Source organism: Podarcis cretensis (assembly GCF_951804945.1).
Source record: "Podarcis cretensis genome assembly, chromosome: 7".
NCBI classification, from domain to species: domain Eukaryota; kingdom Metazoa; phylum Chordata; class Lepidosauria; order Squamata; family Lacertidae; genus Podarcis; species Podarcis cretensis.
The window spans coordinates 54,084,970-54,096,288 of NC_137176.1; positions in this window are offsets into that span (position 1 = coordinate 54,084,970).

Below are 11,319 nucleotides of genomic sequence, written 5' to 3' on the forward strand. Positions count from 1 at the left end.
GTTGAAAGTCTTTCTTCATTGGGAAAGAAGGGTAGTTTTTGATTTAGAATGTGATGAACAACACTGATTCCAGTAGAACTTTATTGCTGGAATATAAATAATACAAATGCAAAATGCAAAACTGTCCCCTTTATCAGCTGTGCTTGTCCAGGCAGCAATGGAAAATTGCCTAGGCAACATGTGCAACTGTTGAAAGTTAAACACAGCAGGGTTTAAAATAAAATAAACTTTAACAAAGCTCAATTGCAGAAGAACAAGTCAACCCTTTCATCATTAAACTGACCACAGTGTCAAAATATCTTAAAAACACAATTAAAGCACTTCTCATATGTTCAGTGGTGTGTGCATATGCAAAAGATTGCAGATGCAGTCAGTCTTCTCAGCTTCCTTTTGTGGATGTGATCAAAAATTTTATTTCTATGGGAAGAGTTGTACACAAATTGTTTATGTATTTCTATGCTGCTTAATGCCAGAATAAGTTTACAAAATATAAGAACCAGTTACACAGAGAGTAAAATATAAACATTCATAATTAAAACACACAATAAAACAACCCCATTAAAACAACAGAGCAATTACAACTGGAGACTCAGGTGGAGAGATCAAGGAAATGCCTGTGGAAGCAGATGCATCTTCAGGATCTTGACGTATATTCACCTGAATTCATGGAAGTTAGGGATATTATTATTATTATTATTATTATTATTATTATTATTATTATTATTTATTAGATTTATATACCACCTTTCATTGAAAGATCTCAGAGTGGTTCACAAGTTTAAAAATGCAAGATAAAAACACAAATGGTTAAAGCAAAAACAACAAAACAATACCCCCCCCTCTCACAAACACATTTATAAGGCTGTAGAATATTAATTAGCCAAAGGCCCGGTTGAAGAGGAACATTTTCGCCTGGTGCCTAAAGATACATACTGAAGGGGCAGCATATGTGGTTGACTCTTCCTCACCCTGTGAAAAGTGCAGCGTAAATCATGTGGTTGTGAGAATATCAATAATCACATCAGAGAAGTAAAACATTTCAATTGAAGGCGCTGACTGATTGGTAATTGTAAAAAAGGTAAAGGTAAAGGACCCCTGACAGTTAAGTACAGTCACAGACGACTCTGGGGTTGCGGCGCTCATCTCGTTTTACAGGCTGAGGGAGCTGGCATTTGTCCACGGACAGTTTTTCCAGGTCATGTGGCCAGCATGACTAAGCCGCTTCTGGCGAAACCAGAGCAGTGCACGGAAACAGCGTTTACCTTCCCACCAGAGCAGTACCTATTTATCTACTTCCACCTCTTCTTCTTCTTCTTCTTCTTCTTCTTCTTCTTCTTCTTCTTCTTCTTCTTCTGTGTGCTTTCAAACTGCTAGGGTGGCAGGAGCTGGGACCAAGCAACGGGACCTCACCTTGTCGCAGGGATTTGAACCACCAACCTTCAGATCAGCAAGCCCAAGAGGCTCAGTGGTCTTCCAAAGTTGAAAAGCATGAATAAATTGAACAGAATGATCCATGCCCACAGAAATAAAAAGGTAAAGGGACCCCTGACCATTAGGTCCAGTCGTGGCCGACTCTGGGGTTGCAGCCCTCATCTCGCTTTATTGGCCGAGGGGGCCGGTGTACAGCTTCCGGGTCATGTGGCCAGCATGACTATGCTGCTTCTGGCGAACCAGAGCAGCGCACGGAAACACAGTTTACCTTCTTGCCAGAGCGGTACCTATTTATCTACTTGCACTTTGACGTGCTTTCGAACTGCTAGGTTGGCAGGAGCAGGGACCAAGCAACAGGAGCTCACCCCGTCACGGGGATTCAAACCGCCAACCTTCTGATTGGCAAGTCCTAGGCTCTGTGGTTTAACCCACAGTGCCACCTGCGTCCCAGCCCACAGAAATACTCACATAAAAAAGGGTGTGAGGTTTTCTGTCTGTCTGTCTGTCTTTTTGCAAGAAACCAAGCCCAGAGCAAATGCCAAAGCCTCTCTCTGAAAGCCTGGAGAACTGTTGCCCATTAGTGTCAACAATACTGAGTTAGATGGACCTGTGGGGTTGACTCAGTATAAGGCAGCTTCTTATCTTCCTGATAAAAATTGCGGTTTTACCTCCTAAAAAGATGCTGATCCATCTGAGAATATCTTCCATGCATGACGCTTGTTTCTGAACTAGGCATTTGACTTTACAAACAACATCAGGAATTGAAAAGGAAAGAAAACCACACGGCAACAACTACAAGCTATAACTTTTCTGTCTCATGAGTGTTGCATGTTTGCTTCTCCATTTTCATCTGATGCTGCATTATGAACATCTTCTTTTCAGAGCTTCTGAATGGACTTGTCGCCACTTTATCATCCATATTATCTGCTGCCCTTTGTACTTTTGTACAACTCTTTTCTTTGTAAAGATGATATTTATTTATTTCCTTTACCAATGAAAGATTGAGAATGGAAATCAGGATGAATATGATTTGGTGTTTTTTCTCCCCTCTCTCTATTGTATTCCCTTCAAAAGATGATGGATATCTTCTGTTTACCATGGAAACATCTCTTTCAACACTGGAACCAGATTGTGAGTGACATGAAGGGCTTTGTTCCTTGTTCAATGAATTTCAGGATATTTCTTTATATATATATATATATATATATATATATATATATATATATTTATATATGATATTTATTGGTGTTTCAAAAAGTTACAAGAATAAAAAAAAGAAAGAAAAAGAAAAACAGAAAATACAAAATACAGAAAAAAATAAAAACAATTAAAAACAAATCCATCTTTCCATATCTTATCTATCATTTGCTTGTTTCCTTGACCTCCTCACACCTCCCTTTTTTGTATTCTAGTTCATTAGTTGTTTCAGCAAATCCTTTCCTTCTTTGTTTTTATCTTACTAATTTATCTTAATATATTGTAACTTTACATTCTGACCTGTTAACAATCCATTTTTACTTAATCCTTTATAACATTACTGCTAAAACCACATAGCTTCATTCCAGCATCCTTCTAACATTCCTTAATTTTACAATGTTTCTGTAGATAGACTTTAAATTTCTTCCAGTCTTCTTCTACCGACTCTTCTCCCTGGTCTCGGATTCTGCCAGTCATTTCCGCCAGTTCCATGTAATCCATCACCTTCATCTGCCATTCTTCCTGGGTGGGTAGATCTTGTGTCTTCCAATACTTTGCAATAAGTATCCTTGCTGCTGTTGTAGCATACATAAAAAAATTTCTATCCTTCTTTGGCACCAATTGGCCGACCATGCCCAGGAGAAAGGCTGAATTTCAGGATATTTCAACAACCTTGCCATTGGACAGGTGGTTATGAGTGTGGGTTTAATCATGGTTTCTCCCATTAATTTTTTTAAGGCATTATTTGTTTAGAATTCTCAGTTCTCAGACCAGCCTACTAGTCTGGTTTGCATGATTATTCCCCCCCCCCCAGCTATTTGCTTCCCTCACTAAGAGTTTTGGTGCCCTGCAAGGGTGCTCTTGGAAAATTCTCTCCTTCCAAGTGTCCCTTGGACCATTGGTATACTGTGCTGATAATGCATAACATAATGACTGCAACAAAATTGAGCAGAATAGAAGGGTTCTATTCTACTATTACCTCTTCCAGGTTATTCCATTCCATTCCCACTCCCCCAGATTTTTTCCATTCTACACCATGTAAGCATTTAGTATTTTGATTTCTTTTCCCCTGTATTAGAAGCCTACCTTACTTTCTCCCATGTTATATATCTAATGTGTCAGTCCTGCAGGGCTCTCAGGCTGCTTAACTTTTATTTTTGCTGAAGAATGGCCTTGGAGTCTGAAGCTTTAGCTCACTGGTTCTTCTGCATTCCAAAGAAAATGCATTGCAAAAGTATGGCACAGGAAAAGGTGAAATTAGTTTAGCACCTGGCAAAGTTGCTGAATACTATTAGTGTCATTCCAGTAGTAAAAAAGAAAGAAAAAGAAACCCACAACTTATTTGAAAAACTGCATATGAGGAAAAACAGCTACCCAAACTGCATGTGAAAAAATATATAATGAAATGTTCACTTTCCCAATGTCTTCACAAGTGTCATATAAAAAAACAGAGGCAATGCATCATCAGTGATTTGTTTGTTCTATCTCTGTAGGGAAAAAATCAGTTCCCACAACCATCTACTTTATCCTTTGGTGAATTTTTAATTGTCAAAAGCAAAACAAAAAATATTATTTGTGCTTAGCACTAAAGAAATAGGAAAGGAAACATAAAATGCCACCAGATTCATTTCTGCAATTTACGATATATGTTTTGAAAATCTTGGCTCCTAATTAAGTCTAGCAGTCAGTGCAGTCATTTGGAACAGTGGTCCTGGATTTTTATTCCCAGTGCTGACAATGACACTGTCTGGGGTTGTATTAATTTATTACCATCTGTCTTCTAGCTTGGAGTGCCAGTATTCTTATCTTATCTGTACTGATAGTTGGGAGTTTTACAGACTGGTGAATAGTCTGAATTATCAAGAGACTGTGGAAAGTGTGGAGGGAGAAAGAAATAGAAAGCATTTATTTTGATTGTTGATGTGATCACGTTTCCCTTCTGCTTTATATGAATGTGAAAATGGAATGCTTGACTAGATGGACCTTTGGCATGTTCCAAAAGAGCTATTATATGTTTCTTGTCTGAGATTGAAACTAGGTTAGTACATAAATGGGTTTTCTTTTGGCTTCCTCTCACATGGGAAGTATCCTCTCTGACTTCATCACCTTCTGAAGATGTCACTACTTAATGTATGCCCACAGTTCCTTAAAATCCACTCCTTTGTGATGAGAGGAAAGGCAAAAAGTGCCTCTGTTTACTTGAAAGCCTTGGCAAGTAGCCAACTCGGAAACTGATATTCAGAAACATTAACAAAGAATTGAAATTAATACTGCCGCAAAGCCATACTTTGATTTGATTCCAGAGCGCACAGCTGCTACATCCACAGATCAAACCAATGCAAAATTAAACTGTGCACAAAAAGAGAATAAATTAGTTCGAAACAGTGTGCAGTGACTGTGACTTCCAGGGAGAAGATAGTAATTCCTAATTACAAGAAATAGCAATGTAATATCATTCATAGCAAACAACATAATTAGTTGAGCATGGGGGCGATCGAGTTCCATTCTTCACAGCCTCCTCCTGACCTTCTGTGATTTTCTCCTCCATCTTGCAGTTTGTCAAATTCCTTTGGGATCTGGGGTGGGTCTCCTCCCAAGCCAGGAGATCTCCAGAGTGCTCCCCATTTTATGATGTTTTGTGTATATGGGTGTGTGTGTGTGTAAATAGGGAGTTACCTGATTTTTCCATAAATATCTCCTACTATATAGTTTCTATGTTACCACATCACTTCTGCTTGGCCATCTCTGTCAGGTTAAACCTGTCCACTACATTTGACTTCTTTGACAGTCTCTTTTTACAGAGTCAGGGATTGGTGAAAGGAACCCCAAAAACCCATTTAACACAAGCCCAATCTCAATGAAAAAAAATTCCAACTGTAAAAGTAAGAACGAAAACAAAACAAAACACTCTTTTAGTTCATAGATGTAGCTTGCAAAAACTTCAGATTCAGCAGCCAACTCACAAAAATGCTGCCAATTGGTGCTAATGATTTAACTCTAGAATAGACTTGCAGAAACCACAAAAATATATTTAAAAGTGCCAGTGACCTTCTTCATAAAAGCATTTGCAGCTAATGAGCCACATCCTAAAGGATTCTCTCGATTGCTTTGCTGATTGCATTTTGACCTTGCTTTTCATATGTTCCTGCTCGGGGGATGGTAGTACGCAATAAACCCATTTCCCCCTCTCTCTTTCCTTCAAAAAAATTGCACTTAGCTGTGAAGGGGAATTGTCATTATATATAAAAAGCACACCACATTTTCTTTCTTTTCTTTTTTACGAATACTCCCTACATTACCAAAGACATTGTGGTGTTCATCCACAATAACAGTAGCAAGCCTATATAAAAAGCACTACTGTCTTATGGTGAACAATATTTTGTGGGTGAGGATCTCGCTTCCACCTTCAGAACACAAAATATATCCAGTCCCTTCAGCCATTCCTCATAAAGCTTGGTTTCTAGACCCTTGATCATCTTACTCACTCTCCTCTGCACATATTCCAGCTTGTCAATATCCCTCTAAAATTGTGGTGCCCAGAACTGGACACAGTATTCCAAGTGTGGTCTGACCAAGACATAATAGAATGGCACTATTATTTCGCTTGATCTAGACTGTGGCCTAGGTCCAGGTCACAATTCCATTTCTCCCTGTCCATGCTTTCATATTAGAGATAAGTCACGTGAAAATGGCTGTTCTATGTCAGATTGCATTATCACCAGAAACATTACATTTATCACTAGAAATTCAGAAGTAGTGGCAATTCCAATTCCTTCAAAACCCTTAAGTTTCTCAGACTTAAGGAACTGTAACTGAAAGTTTTCTAGGGCTTAGCCTGCCAGCAAAATATATGGCAATTGATGTTTTCTATGTGCAACGTTGGTTAAGGGTTATGGCAGATAAATAGTTGCTTTATTGCTTCCAGGGATGACAATTCCACAGCTGCTGCATGCCAAGGCTTTTGTAAATCTAAAGGGAGCAGTTCAAGTCCTGTAGGTTTTAGAGCCACCAATAAATTTTGAATAATACTAGTCTACTTGTGTTCTTGTGATTCAGAGTGGCCCTCCTTACTTAGGAAGACCTGAGACCATGGCTTTATGAATTTTACCCTGTTAAATTCTATCAAGATTTCAGTGACAAAGACCTAATCAGCACATTTTGGATTAAATAAAAATGACATGGAGAAATCTAATATAAACACAGTAAGTTAATATTATCATCCCTGTAGTGTGCCTTGGGAAAAGGGGTTTAACCTAAGAAATAGTGATTTCTCTGGAGCCTATGTGGGGCTCAAATTCACAGTCACAGAAACAAGAGCCTTCCTTTGAACCAGAAGTTCTGATAGCTCTCAGATACAGATGGTTGGATCCTGACAAGCACATGATGAATGGTAAAGATGGAATTTCGAATTCTTCCTGGGTAGCTAAAGTTGAAACCAAAAGCAAGTTTCTGAGGTGAGTGTCTTCTGTCAGAACATTCAAAAATGCACACATATAAATATCTTTTCATAATAGGAGGGGTCGGCAGGCCTTTTCAGCCATTCGTTTTCCATATTATCCATTTACAAAATGTATGTGTACTACTTTTCAACATTTGCTTCCAAGGCAATTTACAGTAGAAAACGAAAAACACCACAATCATAAAGCTACCTAATTTTAATACTTTATTAAAAGAAACAACAAGAGAAAGAAGACTGCAGCTCTAGGGGCTCTGGGAGGACATTGCAAGGACCATAGGATACAACAAGTCTCTCACTTTTACAGAGAGGGAGATTCAACATCAGATCCCACCTCTCCACCACTCATGGAAACATTGGTGGGTCTATCCCTACTGAAATCAGAGTGCTAATGTCAGTAAACCCCGAAAAAGGTGTGGTTCTGGGCAGTGCTTTTTTTAAAAAAAAATGTTTAGGGGTACTTTCCTACTCATATTAAAATACTGCCCCTCAATGAGGCCAAACTTAGATTCACAAAATGTTTAGGGGTATATGTACCCCTGCGCACCCCAGAAAAAAGCACTGGATCTGGGAGAAGGTGTGGAACTGTTAGATCCATAGCCTTCTCAATATCACTCCCCTCCTCAGACCCCTCCCAAAACCTGCAATAAATGTCCCCTGGGAAACAAAGTGAGGAAAGCAAAGGGTTTAAAAAAGAAAAGAAAGCAAACTGAGCAGAAGAGTGCAAGACCACTGTTTTGGAATTATTTTCACCTTGCAGGTGAGAGCCTGGCAGGACTTTACATGAGGCAGTTAAACTGCTTTTGGTTCTGTCCCCCCTCCCCAAGACATTGGGGTTGCAGTCTAAGTGGATGATCCCTTACTCTAGCATGGCTTGCTATAGGATCTGCTTCCATTCAGCCACCGTGGATGTTCATTAGTTATAAGCCCCGTCTAGCAACAAAATCTGTTGTTAGTATTGCATCAAAGCAATGCTATTCTCTAGTGTGAGATAACACACATTGCCATTCTGCTGTTATGAATAACAGATGCAAAAGTGGCTTCTTCACAAAGCGTATGGTTTTCTAGTCCCCCAGAGCAGCTGAGGCACAAAGCTTCATTTTGCAACCTTCTATTTTTCAGTCTGCTTATATTTACAGGGTTGTTTTCTCTGCCTTTTCTCTCTAGGCTAAAGCTGTGGCACAGTTGTTCCATTTTGCAAGTCATTGGTTTGCGTATGTCGGGGAAGGAGCCATCACTGCCCTGAAACATTTCCTTTGCAAGGAGATGCGGTAGGTAGCAGGTGTCTTCAGGGGTGTCTTCAGCCCCCTCAATATCTGTTGGTGGGGGAGGGGGTCCTCTCAGTGTTGAGGAGGCAGAGGAAGCCAAGCATGGAGCCGAGTGTGGCATGGGTTCCTCCTGAGTGTGGGAGAGGAGGAGCCACCGTATGCAGTGCTACTGCACCGAATGTATAAAATCTATTAACAGACTGGCATTTTGCCAAGAAAAAGAATAACCCTAAACTCAGTTGAACAGGAATGCAATGCCAGAGTCTGACTCAAGAGTGAGGCATTCTTAAGTCCACTGATTTCAAGGACGTTGGGGTTCTCCTAAGGGTTTCAGGCACCTCCACTGGGTACCTCTAAGCAGAACTTCCTTCAAGGAAGAGCAACTTCTGATGGTGGCCCAGGGGAGAACTTCTGTGGTGATAAGCCAAAAGATGGAACTTTGGGAGAACAGAACTCTGTTTTCATTGCTTTGAGGTATTTATGTGCATCATGCCATGTATGTAAAACCATTATATACACAATTAAGAGAGAATATTGTGTTGTTTGATGTCTTAGAGTTCTGTGCTATTTGTCTCTGAATGCCCTTTGCTGTGTAAGTCCCTCCTAAGACCCTGAATAAAAAGTTTGGAATACACATAAAATTAATAGTTTAAATCTTGTAAAAGAGTTACACAAACTTTGCACATTGGCATTCACCACTCAAAAATATGATAATAAAAAAATGTGGTACATAATTATTTTCTAATAGAAGTTACTATTGATGTCAGGACCATTGCAAATGATGGTTCTATGCTCATGGAATGTGCTTCCATCCTGCAGGGTAGACAATCTGATATTTGTGTTTCTGTTTGTCATTGACAAGATGAAGGCTGCAACTGAATGCTAGGATTTGAGCAACCATGAAGCCTAAGCAGCACAAAGCAATGTGTCCCATATGAGGTGGCAAAAATGTGGGATGCTCCTATACTTTATTACGTGTGTAATAAAGAATTATAAATAACGACAACAGATAATCACTAGCATCTATCTTTATGCCATTTCATTGTCACATGAATGGGGGAGAGTGGGCGTTGAGAGTTTTGTTTTTTTCAAATGAAAGTGCTTGTCCGCTCTAGAGCTCGCTAGCTCGTGTACAGTCACAGGCTACAACTTATTATTACAGTCACCTACAATATAGATAAATATAGCAGTGGGATGCAAATGGAGACAGGTAGGAGGAGAGGTGAATGGTTTCAAACACAGACCCTTGCTCTCCATCTGATGGGTCATCTTTTGACCATTCATCTCCTCTTTACAGATACTAACCCACTTCATATCCTCCCAAAATGAGGAAGGAATAAAAATCATACATTCTATTCCCATTCCATCTGTACAGCTCTGTGGAGCATATTAAATAAGGAACCTGTGGCTTTCCAGGTGTTGTTGAACCACAACTCCATCAGCCCCAGGGCAGCATAGCAAGTGGACAGGGATGATGAGAACTGTATTTCAGTAACATCTCACATGTAAGCCACCCCTACATTAAGGTATGGCAATCAGCAAAGTAATCATTGTAAAAGCTTTGTGGAAGGGGCAGATGATGCTTCTAGCCAGAATGCAGTGTGTCTAATTCAATGCTCACAAAGTTACTGAAAGATATTTGTACAAGGGCATATCCAGCTGTAAAAACCCTTCAAAAACAAGCTACAGTCTTAGTTGCCCAGCCTTCCTTAATTTAGTCAGACTTCGCAAGCTCTCGTTTTGCTTAGTACATAGCCATGTTTTTACTAGAAATAGACAGAACTCTCCGGGTCTATAATAGAAAAGGTCTGTAATGGAAAAGCAAACCCCCACACCCCCCACCACACCCCCCACCATGCAAATTTCTGCCAAATGTTCTGGCATCCATTATTTTGGATTCTACAGTCAAATATGCTATTGACCTCTGAAGGGAACGGATGAGAACCAGCATTTCTGAAGTATCTGTGATGTCACAGACCTTGCTCCATGTCTACAGATCCAAAATGGTGAGGTGATATACCTGTAGTAGGGGATTCATATGCAGAAGGCTCCAGTTTCAAGTCCTGTTGTCTTCAGGGCCTAAAACCCCGGAGAACAGTTGTCAATGTTGAGAATTGTTAGGAGTTATTAGGAGACCCTATTCCCTCACAGAATTACAATTCCCTGAGTTCCCTTTGAAGAGGGATTGACTGCTAAACAATTCTGGAAATTGTAGCTCTGGGGAATAGGAGTCTCCTAACAAATCTCAGCACCCTTAACACACTACAGCTCCCAGAAACCTTTGGGAGAAGCCATTACTGTTTGAAGTTATGGCATAGCACTTTAAATGTTTTGTGTGAATGTGGCCTTAGAAACCTCCCCTTCCCACACACTCCAATAATCTCTCATTACTCACCTACCCCTGATATCCATGACAGTAATTAGTTTAAGAAAGAGAAGAGGCATAGCTGCATGCTATGCAATATGTGTAACTTGTTATTTGATCATGATTTATAGTGTTTAAATTTTATGCAATTTCTCCCATAATCTAAGAACTTAACTTAGGAAAAGTGAAAAAATTTGGATGATAAATGCTTTGACAAAAATTAAATGTGCCTCTGTCATCAAACCTTTATGCAAGAAGTTATTTTTACTAGATTTTGCTCTAGATGATTGATAGTCTTTCTCAAGAATTCCATATTAGTGAAAAGCATACTGTGTCACTCTCACAATCAGTAGGCAGATATATTTTTGGGGTTTTGAACAAAAAAAGGACTAATCATCATGATGCAGAATATATATGTTACTATATTTGTAATTTAAAAAAAAAGAAAGTAAAAGAAAACCACACTGAAGCACTTTTTGTGGTAGACAGACACAAATACAAGAGTCAGGGACCATGCAGTGATCTTGCAGATCGAGAAAGCTTGCATTGCAGACAGACATATGCAAACAGTCCACAATTATGTTACTCGCAAAAAGCCTAGC